The sequence below is a fragment of the Diaphorina citri genome, unplaced genomic scaffold, assembly GCF_000475195.1.
Source record: "Diaphorina citri unplaced genomic scaffold, Diaci psyllid genome assembly version 1.1 scaffold752, whole genome shotgun sequence".
NCBI classification, from domain to species: Eukaryota; Metazoa; Arthropoda; class Insecta; order Hemiptera; family Psyllidae; genus Diaphorina; species Diaphorina citri.
This window is the reverse complement of record NW_007378185.1, coordinates 18409-39976: the sequence shown is the minus strand read 5'-3', so window position 1 is coordinate 39976 and position 21568 is coordinate 18409. Positions and strand designations below refer to the sequence as shown.

At 35.6% G+C, this 21568-nt stretch overlaps 1 protein-coding gene and 1 long non-coding RNA gene across 2 annotated transcripts in view; one reads left to right on the top strand and one right to left on the bottom strand.

The window, feature by feature from the left end:
* The window catches only part of LOC103511782 (tyrosine-protein kinase RYK-like), a 69636-nt gene that overhangs the window by 30331 nt on the left and 17737 nt on the right, over positions 1-21568 (bottom strand). The gene's annotated exons all lie outside the window — the stretch shown is intronic.
* Positions 1-21568, top strand: part of LOC113468486 — a 38334-nt gene that overhangs the window by 624 nt on the left and 16142 nt on the right. Inside the window, exon 2 of the long non-coding RNA XR_003392222.1 lies at positions 16912-17087. This is a non-coding gene — a long non-coding RNA (uncharacterized LOC113468486). The remainder of the gene's footprint in view (positions 1-16911; positions 17088-21568) is intronic.

The window sequence follows — 21568 nt, the reverse complement described above, 5'->3', positions numbered from 1 at the left end:
ACGTCACATATAGGACAGCTATGTGGACATTTTCGTTTAGCAAATAGCCTAGGGAGGCCTATGTGTCCCTTGCTTTCATTATTTCTCGTTGGTTTTGCCTTATGTCTTCTGCATGTGTGATTTTTAATTTTCTGTCGATTCTATTCATGGCTCGATACAGCAATAACATACAAATGGCCTTCAGGAGAACATTTTTATAAATCCTTGTCTATCTTACCTAAAAGACTCTTCCTAACAAAACTTATAGGTACAGCTTAGGAAATAAAGCGTCGTAGACATGATTCCTAGTCGGTACTATTAATGATAAGGAACAAAATAATATCAAACGAGGAAAAGAACGTATCAAAGCCTTCTCTGACTGAGAGAAAAATTGGATTTTCTTTTTTAACGTAAGGATATAAAAAACGACAAACAGAAAATGCCTTTTTGTTGATAATGTTATAGAAAATGAATAAAAAAGAGTAGGAAGGAAAAATTGAAAAAAGTTCATGTGCACGCTTTTACGTTCCTAATGCATGTTTCGACTCCCTGGGGCTACGCTATGGGGCGCCGCTTTGCTCTTTCTCTGCTACTGACACGAAATGCTGCTTTGGCTCCGAACACAATTAATTCAGTTCGGATCATTAATTAATCTAAATTTGTTTTCGTCTTCTTAAATTTCGACGTTATGTATTTTTTTCTGTGCCTGCTGACGAGAAAATAATTAAGAAAGTTGGGTGCCTTCTTATAATGTTATCTTTTGTTAGTGCCGGATAAAAGGGGTAGATGGGCAGGTTTGAGGTCTTACACAAATATAATTTGAACATTGTAACGACGTTTTTTTTTCGCTGTTGTCACGACGCGACGTTAGTTGTAGCAGCAATCAATGCTTTCCTTTGCATTGCGTTATTCCTTTCATGGTAGACATTGGACAATCTACAGTCCTGTTTATTTCCTTCGCTCCAACACTGATCTAAGTTAATTTTAATCGAGGTCTACATTGTCATTCATATTCGTATCTTTAGAAACAGTTTAAATTGAGGTAAATGATTTGAATAATATTCGAGTAGCAGCTAGGCACATTACAATTACATCGAAGTACAAGATTCAGTTAAAAGAGTACATCCTAGGTATCTAACCAATGCCAGTGCTAACTTTTATGTTGGAAAAATAAATTCATAATCCTTCCTGTTGAATGAATAGCTGCTGAAAGCAGTACCTGTAACACAGGGGCTTGCCAACACTTCACAACACCCTCGGAAATTAATTTCTATATTTCCAAAGCAAAGATATATATTTTTAATCTTTTTCCACATAAAAGAATTTCAAATCAAAAAAAAAAAAAGGAGAAGATAAAGCTAAAATGATTTCTCTGTGTGGAAGAGTGTTGAGGCAATACAGAAAGGTAGGTACAAGTAGGTAGATATAATATGAAAAGATAGAGGTGGAAATTTGATTAAATGTTCAGAAAAACCCAACAGGGTGGGACATTTAAAAATGAAACAGAACCTCTACCAGACGTGAGAGAAATGTTAGAACTTGGGACCTAAAGATTGAAATTTATTTTCAGAGGAATTTCACTCATATGTCAGTTACCTACACCCATAATAATTGCATGTGAGGCAGGTTTCTAGCTATAGTGCTTATACATATGTAGGTAGAGTCCGTAAGATGATTTTCATAGTGTTCCTCTAAACTTCCACCCAGTATAAGGGGAAAAAAATAAATTTAATTTGATTTTGTTTTCTAATTAATTTTTACAAAGACCACAGGACTAAACCATCATACAGACGGGATACTCATGTTTAAGCTAACCAAAGGGGGTGCAAATACCCTAATACCCACTCGATGAGGAGGGTGGGGTCGCAAACTCACTATATGGTTGGGCACAAATAGGAGGGATAAGGGGACTAAGCACTAAGGTGATAGACTCATATGGGGGAAACTGGGAGAGAAAAGAGGATTATAGCTTCAATTCAGTTTTGAAGGGGAAAGACTGATGTCACTTCAAGACACGTGTGTGGGTACTGGAACAATGGATGATATATGATGTACATATGTATATACGAGTATTTTTAGTGACTGGTTATGTTCATTAGACGAATGGTCAATGTATTCTTAGAGAATATTTTTCCTCCACAGCACAGGTTCTTAGGTGGGTAAGTAGACCTACCAGGGCATCTGAGAAGCTTCAATTCAGTTTTGAAGGGGAAAGACTGATGTCACTTCAAGACACGTGTGTGGGTACTGGAACAATGGATGATATATGATGTACTCATATGTATATACGAGTATTTTTAGTGACTGGTTATGTTCATTAGACGAACGGTCAATGTATTCTTAGAGAATATTTTTCCTCCACAGCACAGGTTCGTAGGTGGGTAAGTGGACCTACCAGGGCATCTGAGAATCATGAACAAATCGGTAGGAGTAGTTTTCCATGCGACCACAGACAAATTTAAATTCAAATTTACCTACATATTTATTTCTCAGTGCTCTCAAAATCTCAATAAACACTCTTTTAAGAAACCAACGAAGAACATTGAAGAGATTTTTTGTTCTTTTTATCTCACCTTTCCTATCTTTACGAAGTTTGAAAAGTTTCTTTATTTTTCGAAACCACAGAAAGTTTTCTAGCTGTACCACATAGGTAATCCTAATAATGGTGACAACCAAAAACATGCTGAGAATCAAAACGTTTTTGTCATCTGGTCTGTATTACACGGAGATTATGGTCGACCTTTTTAAAGCTCAAAAGTTAGAACGATATTTTTTGTACAGTCTAGTATCTTATTCCATCTTTTTCACAGATTTTACCTTTTAGCAAGGGGGAAAAATCTTTTTTTTTTTTTTTTACCTTTCAAAAAACTTTATAACAATGTAGATACATAGGTAGGTAAGTATTTTACTTATACATAAATACGATAGTGCAGATATTCTTTTCAGCGAAAGATTTTTTCTTCTTCTGTAAACTTTCAGCTTTCCGTTTAAACTAGCAAAAGAGAACATAAATTTTCAAAGACATTTTTTTAAAGAGACTTTCTTTTTCAGGAAATAAAATGTGTACATTAATTTTATTTTATAAATAAGCACATAGGAAGTACCTACTCTACTATTAAAGTTGACTTTTTTATGTCTCTTGCGAGTAAATTGAAAATAATTGGGATCGATTTGCACACTGCGAATTTTGAAATTTACTGTTTGAACCGTTCTTTTACTATGATTACAGATCTTTTCTGTTTCTGATTGATAGCACATCTGTAAATTTTACAATGATGATGAGCTTGGTTGTTTGAGCTTATCAGTTTTTCCTATGAGCTTCCTGGACTTCATGTTCGATCTATAAATTTGTGATAACCAGATAACATCTCTCTATCTCTTTCTCTCTCTTTTTTTTCCTCTGAAGCCAAGAAAACAATTATCTAGAATTCGCCAAGGTCTATCAAGACGTATTCTCTATATTTCTATCTTAACTTTGGACTTGGAAAAACAATTAAAACTTTTCAACTCAATAGAAATCCAAGCAACTTTTGTCGGCGATGAAAGTTTTTAATTTGTTTTGGTATTTTGTTTTGCTCTCAACTTTCATAGTCAGTGATTATTTTGTTTTCAGATATAAAATTGTTGAAAAATAAATTTTATTCAATAAAAGTTTGAAGGATAATTATCGTCAACATCGGGAAGAATTTCTAAACCCTTGTTTTTTCACGGATTTTCTCTGAGAACAAATCATATATTAATTAAAAGAAAGTGAGTCGAAAACAAGCAAAGTTAATTAAAAACATTCAAGATATTGATCCCCTTGAAACGTTCCTTTACCAAAGCAAAAAATGTCTCAGACTCTTATTTTACACCTAGAGGTAACGGTAAGACGCCATGGTAGTTAGTCTACTAACAAGAAGTGCAAAAGTAATAAGAAATAATGATCAGGCGAAAATCTCAACTTGAAACTCAAGAAGACAATCTAAAGTCAACACTAAGAAGGGGAAAAAAAGACACAACATTGCAAAATAATGATCAGGCGAAAATCTCAACTTGAAACTCAAGAAGACAATCTAAAGTCAACACTAAGAAGGGGAAAAAAAGACACAACATTATCAACGGAATAATAACAAAGAACATTATCATCGGAATAATAACATCCTAATAATAATGAGAATTACAAAAATATGAGAGAAAAAATGCAAAATAAAACCTAATATTATGAAAACAAGAGAAGGGATATAGAAAGGCAGAGGAAAGCAATTGAGTGTGTAATATCCATAATACGTGACACGAATGTGAACAACTCCTTAGATTTTATTTAAACACAACATCTCCCTTGTCTTCTCACGCTTCTCCCTTCTTAATCCATTTCAGTCTCAAGTGCCCATATGGAAACTTCCCTCCCATTCTTCTTTAATCTTTAAACTGTTCCATGTATTTCATATTTTTATAGATTCAGTCTGTACCATATTATCAATCTTCTCACGCTTCTCCCTTCTTAATCCATTTCAGTCTCAAGTGCCCATATGGAAACTTCCCTCCCATTCTTCTTTAATCTTTAAACTATTCCATGTATTTCATATTTTAATAGATTCAGTCTGTACCATATTATCATAACTGCATTGGTAAATTTTCTAGATAAAGTAGACATAATTATTATCTATGCACGTGTGCTGTAGAATTTTAACAAACTATATTCTGAAATGGTTATTGGCCATCCCGTAGGTAAAAAGGTATCGAAAAAAAAACAGAATTTTGGCATAATGCAAAGGCGAATGATAGCTTTTTCATTAATATTAAAGGATGTAAAATTATTATAAACCGAACAAACACCCCTTTCCTTAATCCCATTTCTCATGTGGTTATGAAAAATCCTTATCTCTTCCGCTACATTGAAAGTTGAAAATTTTTGGAATGGGATATGGGGGAATTGTTTCTCGAATTCGGTATTTTTTCCTTTATTTGTTTTTGTAGTAATTTTACGTTCTGATTATTGTGGTAATTATCATTTTATCGCCATTCCTGTGTCCCTTGTAACATTTTTTTTTTTTTTTTTTTTTTCTTTTTTTTTTTTCGCCCTTCCTGTGTCCCTTTTAAAATTTTTTTTTTTTTTTTTTTTTTCCACATTTGATCATTTTATTCCAGGGCCAGGGATGGATCGATTCACGCCAGTAACCTACTTCTTTATTGATGCAAAATTGCAAATACTCTCAAGCAAGGTATATCGTGTACAAGATTCAAAGGAATTATTGGAGTTGAGGCAAAGGAGTCGAGGCTTGAGGATGTAATTCTATTTGACTTAAAAATCATCCATTATTGACTTGTTTATGACATATTTGAACATACTCTTACATACAAGTATCTGGTTAGCGTCATTCCCTTATTATTCAGTCATTAGAACTTTCCCCCATTCCACATCTACGATAAATGTAGTTGGGGTTATGTCCCTATCACATTAAGTAATTGAAACATTTCCCTCCTCTCAAATATATTCTCCTTCGCAATGGCTCAGATAGATAGGTAGTCTGAGATTCTAAAATTTTACCTCGTGTATAGGGTATTTTATAAAATTCTCGTACTTGGGACCAAAGTACGAATACAACAGTTATTATTTACAATTTAAATTCCACATACCCCCATCTAAGCATTCACCATTGTTTTAAAGCATCCGCAGCCACATAAAATAAAATGATTTATTTATTTGTAAATGCGAATATTATCCCATTGGTTCAATACGGATGTGCCACAATTTGTATGTAAATTCAGAGCGTTTTAGTATTGTCAACGCAACCTGCACCTTTCTGCTGACTGAACTGAAAACCTCAATTGGGTAAATAAATTATTTCGACGTAGGTAACCGTCAGCACTCAGTGATAGAAATAATAATAGAGTAGAGAATTATCTATAGGTATTCATCCGTGCTGTATAAATCATAGGGAATCCATTTTCAGGCTACAGTGCGCTAAAAAAACTGACGGAACAAAAACTCAAAATTTTGATCTTTTTAGGTACCAGTAACAAACAGGAATCCTCATAGTTCTAATTGAAGATCGGTCCGAAAATAATAGCTAGGAATCTCTTGCAGCACCTTTTGTTCACTCCATTTCGAATCATCACTTCCTATTCTGTGTCACATACAAGAGAAAAACTTTCACATGCCCCTGTGTCGCATAATAGTCAATTGAATTTCATGATGTAATGCAATAAGTTTGAATTTACTATTATAAATGATTGTACAGCTGGATTCCACCACATTCCAGTTGAGTTGGTTTTATTTGCCATTATTTTATGTTTTCTGCTGATTCGATCATATTCTCCAGGATTTCTGCTTCTAGATTTTTTTTCTCTTCTGAAATAAAATTGATATTTTATTTATTTTTTCTCCTCGTTTTCTCCGCGGACTTGAACTTTATGTCTGGACAGTAAATTACTTCGATCATTCCTTGAATTCACACGGCCTTGCCTTAATGCGGCTTGATTGCATCCTATAAGCATCTGATGAAAAACATCCAATAATATTTCCAATGTTATAGGTGATGTTACGTTAGATTCAGTCTGAACACCTTTACACGTAAAAGGTTCAATGACTCGATGACTGAGATGACTCCCATGTAAATGTGAAAAAAATAATAATAATAAATGTGTAGCACTCTATTGCGAGGAGATATTGCGTATACCGTATACTTTTCTAAATGAAATGCATAAAAATGACAATAGACACTGATTAAATGAGTTGCAAACAGAGAGTTCCAGAATCCAGATTTCTAAAAGAGATTAAAATGTGTCGCTCCAAACTGATCATAAAATGAATACGAGAATGTGTGATGAAAACAGAATGCAAGAAAAGCAGGATCGCTTACATGGATTTCTTGGTGGAGTAGCATCATACAGGCGGGTTTAACTTTGGACCTAAAATGTCTTGAGTGATTCTTGAGCATAATTATGTTATCTTAACATTGGGTAAATAAGAAAGAGTCAAAAACAGACAAATCCCGATTTTGCTAGCCTAGTTAGCATTTGGAAGGTAGAGCGCTAGGGTTCGCTTGCCGCCCGGGGTGAATTCACCCACCAAATCAAATTGGACGAATATCGAGTTATAACTTATAACTCAAACATAATATCGGAATAACGAATATAGTTATGATTTATGAATGTACTGGAAACATTGGAAACCAGGCCCTGATATTTTGCAGAACACACTTCACAAAATTACAAACACACATCATCAACACAATGCAGAGGTACCTACATATACACCTACACAAATGAAAGTTCATTTTAATTCGATGTTGTCAATTTACAACGAACATACCGACAATTAAATGTACTTTTGTATATACCCAAGTGTACATAGAGTTATGTACAGGCTGGGTACATAGATATGATGTGGGTTTGTATCTAGTTTTTTCATGTAAAAATTCCCGGGTGTGACGACGGTTTTTCAATACTTTTCTAAAATATTCCGTATATAAATCATCAGGATGTCATTCCATATTCTCTACCTCCTTTTCCTCCTTCTCTCTTTCTCTCGACATACACAATCCTTTTCTCGTAGCATTTTGTCACCTCTCTTGTCTACAGTGCCGTAGGTACTTTGCAAGTAGACAATACCTATAATATTCTAGCATGTGGTGTACGCTACTATTACATCGTGACTAAATCGGATAGCTATCGATCTAGAAATGATCTTAACCACGTATGCTATTCCGATTCAGTAAGACAGATAAAAACTACCTATACCTCTATGATCCTGATGGCATAGAATCCCTATTCACCTATCTTGAAAATTTGTGTTTCTTGCTATTTCTCCTTCGTTATATTTTAGATGCCTTATCCCAATGCGTATAGCATATGGAATATACGATACATAGTACCTATAGGAAAGTATTGTTTTCTGTCCGATTTTTTATACTGTTCCTTTATAGTTTTAAATCTGTTGCGTTGAAAAGAGCATAATGGTCCCTCCGTCTTCATCTTTCCTTGTTCTGTGTACGCCACTGACAGCATCCATCTTGTATTTTTTATTATTTTTTCTCCTCGACTTTTCCTGTATTCAAATTCACGGAAATGAGATTTAGAAAAGTTGTTTAATAGGAAGTGAACAGAATTTTCCAGGAGGGAAAAAACATCTTGGGTGAAACTAAATTAACGCTAAAACGTCAGGCTGAAAGTTTCTTTATGTCTATTACCTACAGTAGATGCTGTCAACTTTCATAAATACCTGTATGAGGGATATTGTACATTATTTAAAGCTAACTAGGTTAAAAAATTCTCACTCTGAACTATTGGGTTCATCCCTTGACAAAATAATACATTGTGAAGGACTATTATTATGAACTCTAAAGAAGGTATTGAATAGTGAATCATTTATAAATTAGACACTATGAGCTCAAAAGTCAAACCTATTAAAACTTTAATTTAAAAATAGTTTTTTTCTTTTCCCAAAAGAAACTTCCAAAGAACATGTAAAACAGCCAGAGGCTCCAGATATTGAGCTACTTTACGAAATTGAATGTGAAAAGCATGCTATCCATAACGGAAAGGAAGTAACGAGGGGAAAGAGAGGGAGGAAATTGTGAATAAATAAACTGAGATGTAATCGATAATGAAATGAAGACGTACAAAAGAAAAGCAATAAATTACAATTTTAGATAGAGGAAGAGACATGTAAAAAGGAGGGTATGGCAACTTTACCGCAGTACATATCGTCGCCAGTATACCAAACATGGAAAATTTACATTTCTTTCTAGAGAATATAAGTGGGTAAGTATACATGAATATGTATATGTATATTATGTGTATTGATGTACTAGGGAACTACGGTCCAGCTAGAGCATCTAGAGAAAATTTAAACCTTTCTGTGCCTACCTGTAACTTCTCTACTGAAATGCAGAATTGAATATGGACGTGGAGTCTAAAGTAATCATGTACCAAGTTTAGGTACTTTATTGTCTACTACAAGTTCAAAAGTTTTTGAGCGTCTGAGCGTCCACCTCCACGATACAGTTCAAGTACATGAATACATACAACAATGGTGAAATAAACAAAGTAAATACCAACCAATAATGGCCTAAATGAATAGTTTATTCCATTACATGACAAAGTCAAAGGAAAGAGGACATCAACATGGCACTATAACGAAAGGAAAACGCAACACATCTCAGACCCATGAATTTGTATTTTCAATGCATCTTGAGGTAGAACTCAAAGAAACAATTAGGGTAAATGTGGTTGACGCAAATATCCAACCGAAATGTCTAAAGTCAAAGCAATCCGAACAAGCAAGCCATCTTTCGAAAATCGTCATCATTCCACAGACGGCTGCTTTTGAAGTGAGCCAACAGCAAGACCATAGAAGTCTATTTCCCAACATTCCCAAGAATGTCTAAGATGTGGAAAGTTTGCTTTGAACTTTTATAAAAGCCGTTAATCTCCACTTCTTGTCTACACTCTCTTCTCTTTGCCTGTGTCTTCTTCCTCAATTATTAGATTATCTTCTTTAAACATCGCGTAGGCAGCAATAATAATAACTCTCCTCGTTTAATATCTTTTGCTTCACCACTTTGTTTTCTGCCAGTTGCACTTTGTTTGTTATGGCTTCTACGAGAGTGTCACCTTCAACACCAGCTGTTTCTTCAGTTTCTTTCGTTATACGGGATTCTCACGTTCAACTTTTTAGTCGTTCAACTCAGAGTTGTTCAACAAAAAGTTGAAAGTGGCATGAAAAATGACGTGTGAACCTTCCTTTCAACAAAACTGTTCAACTTTTTAGTCGTTCAACAAATATTAAACCACCTCTAATATTTTGTTGAACACGACTATTTCTCTTTCAACTTTTCAGGTTCGCGGATCATTTGAAAATGTAGGAAATCAATATTTTAATAAATTAACAAAGAGATTTTTAATTTTTAGGCAAAAACAAATATATTTGACAATGAATAAGTGGTCAACTAAAATTACACTAGAGTTTTGGGATCAATATCAAATACATGAGTGCCTTTGGAATTTAATTTTGAGAAACTTGAATATACCTGGATTAACCCTGGAGGATCTACTAAAAACATAATAATTCTTTATAAATTTAAGGGTGCGTTTATCAATCACTGATTAGTGCTATTAATCAACTGATTACCTAATCAGCTGATTATTTTTCAAAAAATCCTATACCAAACCACACAGATCAGTAGATACATTAATCAATCGATTAGTTAAACATTTGATTATAAAGAAATTGATAAACGCGCCCTAAAGATAGTAGATTACCACTTCAAATTACCAAGAAAGCTGAATGAAAAATCGTTCAATTCGGTTGAAACGTGAGAACAAAAAACATATTCAACTTTCAACTTTAAAGTTGAGCAACAACAGTTGAACGACTAAAAAGTTGAACGTGAGAACCCGCCTTTATTTTGTTTCCTTTAAGGCGGGTTCTCACGTTCAACTTTTTAGTCGTTCAACTGTTGTTGCTCAACTTTAAAGTTGAAAGTTGAAGATGTTTTTTGTTCTCACGTTTCAACCAAATTGAACGATTTTTCATTCAGTTTTCTTGGTAATTTGAAGTAGAATCTACTATCTTTAGGCCGCGGCGCGTTTATCAATTTCTTTATAATCAGTTGTTTAACTAATCGATTGATTAATGTATCTACTGATCTGTGTGGTTTGATATAGGATTTTTTGAAAAATAATCAGCTGATTAATAGCACTAATCAGTGATTGATAAACGCACCCTTAAATTTATAAAGAACTAGCTGAATTGCGTCGCTTCGCTCCGGAATCCCGCTAGATCATCCCGAGGCATGGCCAAACTTGTAGAAAAGGCATGGCCGAACTTGTAGAAAATAATAAAAAATACGGTCGCGCTCCGCGCTCCCTATTAGCTGCATAGTTATCAAACTAAAAACATAAACGAAACTCAAAATGTTGGTCGAGAGCGGAACATTTCTCTCCCGCAGTCTCTGCACTCTGTGTATTTCTTATGAATTGAACGATTTTTCATTCAGTTTTCTTGGTATTTTGAAGTGGTAATCTACTATCTTCTGAACTTTCGCATGTTCTCTTACATATACATTGTTCTGAGAGATTTAAGTTTGGTTTTTAGATCCTCCAGGGTTAATCCAGGCACATTCAAGTTTCTCAAAATTAAATTATGAGCGTTTAGTTTAGCATCTCTATTACGATAGATTTATTCTTTTCGGAAATTCCAAAGGCACTCAAGTATTTGATATTGATCCCAAAACTCTTGTGTAATTTTAGTTGATCACTTATTCATTATCATATATTTGTTTTTGTCTAAAAATTAAAAATATCTTTGTTAATTTATTAAAATATTGATTTCCCACATTTTCAAATGATCCACGAACCTGAAAAGTTGAAAGAGAAATAGTCGTGTTCAACAAAATATTAGAGGTGGTTTAATATTTGTTGAACGACTAAAAAGTTGAACAGTTTTGTTGAAAGGAAGGTTCACACGTCATTTTTCATGCCACTTTCAACTTTTTGTTGAACAACTCTGAGTTGAACGACTAAAAAGTTGAACGTGAGAACCCCGTATTAGATATTTTCGATGTATACAATCATGATGTCTTTATCTATGTACCCAATGTATGTGCAACTATAAGATGTCATTTTGTATCAGGATTGGTAGATTTTGTACATTATCATCAGTAATACCTCCTACGTAATATAGATTTTAACAATGCATTTTTTGCGCGATCTCGAATTTCAATGTATTTGAATATTCTGTCTTTCTCGACAAAAGAAATTCTAAGAAAACATAATATACCTACATAGGTATAGTAATAATAAAATCATAGCTTTCTTTTCTTTCTTCCTCCCTCCTTACTTCCCTCTCTCTCTCTCTCTCTCTCTCTCTCTCTTTTTCTCTTTCTCCTCCTTCTCCCTCCCTCCCTCTCTCTCTCTCTCTCTCTCTCTCTCTCTCTCTCTCTCTCTCTCTCTCTCTCTCTCTCTCTTTCCCTCATCGTTCGCTCTTTTTAACAAAATAATAAACTAGTTTCTGCTCGGGCTCACAGGCATAAAAAAAAACCTTAAAGCATATATGGCGCCTCGACTGATGTTTTTAATGGTATTTTTATTTAAATACATTTATATTTATGTGTATTTTCCTTTTCTATCAGTATGTGAGTAAGTTTATGCTTTCCTATATCTTCATGATAAATCTATGTACAAAATATACCCTGTGGTTGAATGAAAATTAATGAGGTGAGGAAGTGTGAAAAAGGACACTGCGTAGGCTATAGGTCCACAATTCCACGTATTTAGGTTGGTACATATTTCAAATCTTAAATTCAAACATTTCCTCAGTTGACAATTTTCCTCACAAGACTGATTTAACGTAAATACGTTTGAAATACGTAAGGTCTGGCTGAGGGACTTTAAACAGAGAGTAGATCAGCGTCCAGCTAGGGGACTATAAACAGGGAGTAGACTAGTCCAAATTTCCTCACGCTATATCAATAGCGAAGGTTGAGTGCGAAGGGCATCCCACTCGGAAAAGTTTGTTTAGCCAAAACCGGTTGGCCTCAAAGCGATCACTCTAAAGCTGATTGAGAGGCCGACCTAGATAGCAACCTTGTACAACGTTTTTTAACGTGAGCCATCCATCCAATGATCAGTGATCGTGATCACTGATACATTTAACATCATCAATAATAATAATAATAATAATAGTAGTGCTTATTTATACTGCTCGCATAGGACTGAAAAGTCCCTTTACTCCAGCAGTAGGCTACTACTATTATTGTGGTCAAATTCTCAAATTATATTGAGGATAAAATTCCATACCTCGACTGGGATTGAACCCACGCCCTCCTGTTTACCAGGCGAGTGCCTACACCACCGAGGCAGGTAAGTTAAAATGCCTTCCCCAAAATTGCAGACTAGGCGTTGACCCAATTCGCAACGGAACCAACCGTAATTGCCCCTTATATCTACTCGTATCTTAGGCATTCTAGGCGATTATTTATAGGCAAAAAGAACTTTTCCTTTGAATAGGGACCTAATAAAATCGACTATGAATTAATGATACCGGCTTTTTATCTATGTAAGTAAATACCTATTTTTATTACCTTCCTTTTTAGCTTGGAAGGTACCTTCTTCCTTTTTACCTTGTACGAGAAAAATCAAATGAAAATCAATCAAACAATCGAATAGATTTGATATGTACTTAATAGCTACCTCTATACGTTTAAGTAAGTATACCTCAGCATCATTCAACATCACGGATGTCAATCGCCTCGTATCGCGTGTGGACCTCCCACGACTTTCCATTACCCTATTAGTGATGCTGACGTGATGTCTCTCCCGTCCCAGCATCGGATTCAGCGATTTAAACGATTTGGACACGGTTTGCTCACCGGTCACGGGAGCTATGCTCAGCGGAAGTATCTTATTAGATCCTTATTAAGATCCTCAGTATCTGGACTAGCTTGTTAGCACGTCCAAATCATTTGTCACTTCACAGGTGGCTATAGTGTTTTTAATCAGGGATGACGGTTCTGAGATTTTATTTTTTAGAAAGAAGATTAAGGTGTGTCCAAACATAGTCGACCGGCCGTCGACGTGGTGAATCTATGTTCACGAGGCAGTGTGGACCGTTCAGTCGATCGTTTTAATTGGCCGGTCGATCAACTAACGTGTGGACACACCTTAAGAGGCCAACCAAGCGGCGATAACACGTTGACTGCTCCAGTTTCTTATGGATCACTGAAGGTAACAAAATCAGCCTAGTTAACTTGGTGATGGGTAGTGCGTCTGCCTTGTAAGCGCAAGGTCGCGGGTTCGATTCCCTTCCAGGCGGACTGCATGCTAAACAGATAAGGCTCGTTCTCGGAATGGCTGGCTTTCTCCCATCCTGTCCTCCCCTCTTCCATTTAGGGATTATAAGACCTACGTACTTACAGTTCCCTCTATCAAATCTCTAAAAAATAATGAAAATACCTACATGATAACAAGTTTTGAGAAAACTGTTTAATTTGATTAGAAATACTATACCTAGTAACTAGAGCTAACTTGGTACTATGGGAAGTATGTACAGCTATAGTTCTAATATCTAGGTACCGAGGAATCTGTTGATAAATACCTAGGTATCTATAATAGGTACCTATAATAGTATACAGTAGAACCTCGATTATTTCAACCGCCCATTATTTCAACTCTCTATTATTTCAAGCCCAAAATCAGTTCAAAATAGGGTATTTATTAACCATTTTGTTCTTTGGTATCTAAAAATTTTGACCCTTTCTCATTGTTTTATACGGAAATTCCATTATTTCAACTACCCTCGGTCCCAATTAGTTGAAATAATCGAGGTTCTACTAGGTATATTGTAGGTACTCGGTGTTATTTGAGAAGAAAAGTCCATCACCTCTGACTGGCCTGGTGGTAACAAGGTTTGAAATGATAATTAGGAAAGGTGATCAACTCTAGGTAGGTATGTCCATTTGTCTATAGGGTGAAGAGAAAGCCCAGCTGATAGGTACAGAACACAAAGTGGTATTCTAACTGGCTAGAATTGCGATAGAAGCCGCGGGTTATTCAGGATCAAAAGTCTAGCGGGCGGGGCCTGAAAAACTAATGAACAAAGTTTCTTTTCTGTGATAAAAAAATAATAAAAAAAAATAAAATACCTAATATTATAAAAATAAAAATAAAAAAAATAGGACCACACGAATCGGCAATAAACAGACGTAAATAAGGTACGTACGACGGTACCAACAACCTGAATGAAACCCCATATTCCCTCCATAAGAAATTTGCTTACGGAATTGATATTTTTTACGCCAAGAAATTTTGTAGGTATACCTACCATTTTGTAGGACTCGAACCCAAACCCTTGAACTAAAGAGGTCCACTAACTTTTCTTTGCATCCAATAGCACCCTGTAGATACTCGTCAGGTCATCAATAATGAGAGACTAGGGTCCCTCTCTGTTCCATGTCCACTAAGAAATCAGCCAAGTGATTCCTTCTAGTTACCTAGTTGATGTCAATTAAATTCAATTAGCGGAAAGAACGGATCTTATTTGGACCGTGATGGAAACAGTGGGTGTCAAAATGTCTTTAAGTGGCTCTCAGAATAGTCAGAACTTCTTCAGTGATTCCTAAAAACTATACAATGGTACAAAAAATGGTACTTCAATATTTCTATTTCCAACAGGTTTTTGACAGAGTTAACTATATGATAACAGAGGTCTTATCGTCCCGAAATTGAAGAGAGGACAGTGGAGGACAGAATAAAAGGAAGCTAGTCGTTCCGAGAACGAAATAAAGTTTATCGGTTTCAGGATAAAGTTTGGTCCGGACGGAAATCTTTGTGTTGATCATTAATGTTCGTCACAACAAGCTTAGGTCTGTCAGACCGTCTGAGATAACTCCAGACAGTCTGAGAGACCTAGATCTCAAGCTTTATCCGTCACACACGTTCCGCAGACCCTGGTCTGTGAGACCGCAAGTCTAACAGTCCGAGCGTGAGTGCATTATGAGTTGACTTGAACTCGAACCACCAACCTCCAGGGCCAAAGTCTTCCGCTCTACCACACCACTGAGCTTGGCTCACCCATCATTAATATTGAGGGAACACAAACAGATCAAAAGCTGACAGCACACCTCTCACCCCCAGGAGATCTCAGACATGTCAGGCCTTTGAGAATTTTGACATGCCCCTTGACAGACTCTCTTGACAAGTCCCGAGTTTTGTGTTTACCTACGAAGCTTTGACTTTTTGAGGTAAGACAGTCTGATGGGAAGATAAGGCAGACTTTGAACAACTTCCCTTTTCTCCGCACACTTCAGTTTTACCCCCACTCTTCATTCTTCAGTTTTACCCCCACTCTTCATTCTTCAGTCGTACCCCGCTATTTACACTTCAGTCTTGCACTCATAAAATTCCATAACTCGGCTGGGATTGAACCCACGCCCTCCTGTTTACCAGGCGAGCGCCTTGACCACTACACCACCGAGGCATCAAGGTAGCACCGCACAGCTTTAGGACAAAGCAACAGGAATTAGAGGAATGTTCGTACCCAATTGCTTCCGTGTCAACGGCCCTAACTAACTACCTACTATGGCATATCAGAGTATCAATTTGGTGGTGAAATAATAAAAAAGTCATATTTGATTTCTTCTATATGCCATAAATTTGACAAGCATGATTTTTATTGCATTCCATAAATATGAAATAAAAAATGCGAAGGAAAGAAAAGAAGGAAAAGAAAGGGAAGAAGCACATGAAGATGAGAGAAGAAAAGAGATAACTAAATGTGTATTATGGTATTTGTTTATTTTATCAGATGGTAAGATGGAAACACGGGCAGAGACAGGAATTAAGCACTCGGACGAAACTGGGCAAAAAATTTCTTCTCCGATTAGTACCAACTTTACAATATGTCAGAGCCTCACTTTTCAAAGTAGAAATTACATATCAAAGTAGGTTGGGTCATATCAGAATGTCACTTCTAATCCCCGACTAGTGCCTATCTACGAGATAAAATATAGGTAATAGGTACTCATCAAAATCATACCGACCTGTACAATTTCTCATACCTGTATGAGAGCTCCATTTTTCCAAAGTCCAAATTAGGGATCTCCTATGAATTTGGCCCCTGAAAGACCTCACATATTTAGGTCTAAACCAAACCCTAAAGTCACTCATCTTATATTATCGTTATTATTGTTAGTTTATTACACTCATCAAATTTGTTGTTTTCAAACCCTCCTTCCTTCCATTTCCTATTCATCCTCTCTCCCTCAATTATTTCAATTTTCAGAGAGGAGTTTTTGTCGGATGGTAATAAACTTTGAGCATTTTGATTTCGTAAAAGTAGTAAATAATGGTATAAAACTTTTGTTAGTTTTTTGCGTCTCATTCTGAACTTACAACTTTTTTGTAAGGTCAATTATTATACATTTTTTACTACTTCTTGTTTACAAGTTTCAGGACTATGCCATGGGGTTGTGTGTAGGAATTCGGAAAACTGGCGTCTCGTCTGTGGAATATCTGAAGAAAATGACTCCCTTCAGAACAAAGATCGTGTTGGAAAGAGAGCTGTTTTGGAACACCGCACATCGCAAGTAAACAAAGGATACTGAGGACAGCATCACACAATGGTACGTACCTACGTATACCGAAAAATGTTTTTGACTTTTAGAAAGTTGTGTCTTTCATTTTCCTCTTATTTTGCGTGTTAATAGGGGATTATAGGATCATGTCTTTTAAAAGAAAGAGGAGAGAGAGAGAAAAACCAAAGGTTTTCAGATTTTTTTTCTCACATTTTTATGACTACCTCACACTCGAAAAACATCAAAATAAATGTCTTTCAGACAGATTCCTCCTTCTCCTTCTCTTCTCCTCCCTACATCTCTTTCTTCGTCTCTTTTCATAGAAAGAATCCCTAGAAACTAACCAAAGAACGACGTTTGGTTCATAAGCTAACAAAATGTAAGAACTGAAGATGATTTCAAGGTACTTGGATAATTGAAAAACGAGATTTTCTTTTTTTATTTACCCACCTACTTGTAGCTGTGGGGCGAAATATTTTCAGAACACAAAATAAAAGAGGGAGAAAAAAAAGTAGAAAAAGTGATAAAACTGTGAAAATAGATTTTATCTGCCTCTCTCCGTTTCCTCCTTCCCTCTTCTTTCTTTTTAACTTTCGTATTATTTGCTCTTTATATTCCCTTATCTGATTATCTTTTCTTTTTCCCATTTGTCTTTTGACTTGGGCTGCTTTATAATTCTTAGTTTATTGAAAAAAGTTGAAAAATCTCAAAGTTGCCAATAATGAAAGAGAAAGTAGAAATTCACCAGTCCAGGCGAAATCAGAAAATGCGGACTAGGCGGCGACCAATCAGAAATTTCCTGACATTGAATTACACTACATTATGCAGTGACAAGCAGACATAGTGTTAGCATTATTATGTTCGTAAACTGCATATACATTATTTATGCTTACGAGTTTTATCGCAAGTGTCACATTTTTCTTTCTTTTATAAGGAAAAAGATCCGTCTGGATATTGAAAGTATTGCAACTTGCAACAGATTGTTATAACTCCTGATTATTTTACTCATTTCCTTCATTTTTGATTTATCGTTCAAGACACTTGGTGTGTCTGACGCTAAATTATTCATTAGGTATTTAGGTATATGGCATTCTAGGTACTAGATTATAGGTACCATCGGATCATATCGAAAGCTGTCAAATAAGTATGGGGTGAAGATAATTAGCTTCCCATCAAAAGCAATTTTAAAGTGATTCAGGGTTCAAAGTTTGATTAATGAAAATAAAATCTCACCCCGATGAAAGTACAAAGTTATGTTCGAAACCCTACGAATGCAACATTTTTATTCCACACCTCCCTAAACTTCGAAAGCAGTACTCTGGAGCAGAGGCAAATTGATCTTACCGACAACAATGAAATGTTCAATAAAAATATATTAAAAAGTTATTTATTTTGAAACTTTTCCACAAATTAATGACTTTCTATCCCGAGCATTATTGCGGGTTGTGGGTACTTTTATTGTCCCGAATGAGGCGTTTTCGAAGAAAAATGATTTTATTTTCAAAAAGAGCACAGAAAAAAATGTATTGTTTTAATTTCATGAAGGGAGAAAAAGTTTTTTTGTATTCAGAATGTGTTCGTGTGCAAATATAGGTTGGTTTTATTTTAGGGAGGAGTGGGGATGCTGTATATGGGTTTTATATTTATAAATAGATCTGTGGTCAATAACACTACAAGCTTTAAACCCAGGGGTATTCAACTTAACATGAGACGTTCATTCTGCATTCAGGTGCAAATGGCATCTCCACTAATTCTAATTAAATTTAAACTGTGGAACCCAACTTCGCATTGCACCACGCCGAATAGATTGTTGGTATTTTAGTTACCCTATTCCCTTTACATGTTCTCTTTCTTTTTATTTCCATCCCCCTCCCCAACGTCTATTTTAGACGATGTCATTCTACATTTATATTGTTAGTCTACGAGGATTGAGGATCCTATCAGACAAACGTAATTTTTACCTAATAAAATGCAAATTAATCAAATTATTTTTCATACACAAATCCTACAGTAAATATCGGCTTGAGGGATAAGAAATATGCTGACAAAAACATAAGGGAGGAAAGTACTTTTTTATTTTTTTAATACGTACCTAATATTGAAAAAAACCTCAAGGTAACTTGAGGCATTTTTTGCACATTATAACTCATCGGAAATTTCCATGTCTGGGTTGAACGTAGTGGAAATTTAATCGCGATTCGTGGAAAAAATGGCACTATTCATTCCCTTACTTCCCCTTATAAGAGGGAAAAAATGGAATTTGCTGAAGCGGAACAGAATTTGTCTCTGGAAACCCCTCGCAATAAAGTAGGTACACCACCAAAGCAGCAAGTATAATATCGAAAGCAATATAAGAGGTGGGGAAGTACACCTCAATGAAGCAATTAAATATGATGAAGTGTTTAGTATGAGGAGAGGCAAGGGAAATATTTTCACATACAGGGTGATAACGTTTGGCTAGGTTCCAACCATCGAGAGCTCTTTGTAAAACAAGTCAAATGGCAATTTCATCTCTTTTTCGTCTCACCCTATATCACCATCGATGTAATAATAAAATACGAATATCTCTTTGTGGGAAATACTAAAAACCTATGCCTGTGCCTATACATATCAATAAAACCACTCTCGCATGGTTGGTCACTTGCATAGCTGCTCAACTCTCCTAGGTGCATTCCATTGGGGAGGATCAGACACGGCACAGAGGGGGGAAAACGTAGAAAATAAATGGAATTCATGGAAAATGGGATATTGTGTCCAATCGAAGAACTTCTATCAGTACCTACCAAGAAAAAGTATCTACCTACAATGCCCTAAAAAAGTAGGTATAACATCCAAAATTTTGGGATGTCACTCCAAAATGAATTCATGAATATATTTTACCCCCGTGGTCTTTCATGCATTGTTATTAAAAACAGGTTTCTTCCATAGTGACTCCTATGTTCGCTGAAAGTAATGGGTGATTGAACAATCAATGGACATTGGTAAACTTAAATGAGAATTCTTCTTCTTCCTAGCCTCTTCCCATTTACATAGGTTCGGTGTACACTGAAATGAGAATACCTTAATTAGAAATATTTTATTTGAAAGATTCTTGTTGTATTTCACCAATATTTGCTCAGTCATTAGAACTCCTGTTGAGCTAACAGCCAGTCCCATTCCATTTGATTTGTAGTGGCTTAGCAGGGCTGTTTGAGGCTGGAAAGAAGGTTGGTGAAATCCACCATCTATTGAATAAAATTTCTATTCAATTAGTACCCAACTTACCTAGGTATTCATTTTTCTCCAGCACTGTGAGCTTCCACGTGCTTATTCGAAGCTCATTATTAATTTATTGTTATAATTTTCTGCTATTTGGCTGGGTAATTACGGTGGAAAAAACGAGCAGGGTAATAGGCATTAATGTGTAATGTAAAGTACACGGCAGTTTAATAATGTATATTTACCTACTTATTATTTCATATTTATACTACCGCTATAGTAGATTCCAGACTAATAGGTAATATATCACTATAAATATAGGTTGGTCCTACAGTCTACATTTAAATAGGTAGGTATATCAAATACCTATATCATATACAATATTTACTATGTAAAAGTGGAGGGATTTTCCTGCCGTAGAAAAATTGCATTTAGCCTTTGCATCGTTATGCTCACATTTATCTAATGATTTATGGAAATACTCCATAGGCCCCAAATGTGTATTACCTACTCTATTGGGATTAGGCTATTTATGTATGATTCTGTATTGTTTTAATCGCATTAAAATTTAATAGGCGTTATATAGCTACAATTTACACTGGCTCAGATATTTGCGGTCCTTATACTGCTTGTCCAATGGTAGTTTTAGGCGAGTAAAAACTTTGTCCAGTTTTGCAAGGGATAAAAAAACGACACCATTATTTTTCCTCAGTTAGTTAACGAGAGTAGTTGTAATAAGCCTGTCCCCGCAGACTTTGATACTTCACTACACAATATACTCAATTTCAGCTTGACATTTCACTACAAAGTGTCAGCCTGACAGGATCACTCAGACCAATAGTGTCACTATCACATGACAGGCTCTTTTTATTTCATGCATGTTTGTGTCATCCGTATTATTAATTGACATCAACTTGTATACACAAAGCTGGAGGATCATCTTTACAGGGTGTCAAAAAAATTGGAACTGTTTGCAGTTTTTGCCAAAACTACACCAACACTAAATGTTGAATAAGTAAGTACTGTAACAAGAGGGTCTTACCGCCCCGAAGAGAAAAGTATGACAGGATAGGGGAAACGCAGCCTTTCCGAGTGCGATACGAACCTTATCTGTTTTAAATAAAGTTTGCCCGGTGCGAAAGACCCTCCCCTTGATAGATACACCCTGTATAGGTATATGGATAAATAAATTGAATTATTATTTATTGCACAGACAATCTCGTCTGCTGAACTATGAATACTAATTAAGTTAAGGTCTATTCAAACAAAACTCAAAACAGTATCTATCGCAATACTCGGTATGGGATCCACATCAGAAGTGGAATATAGGG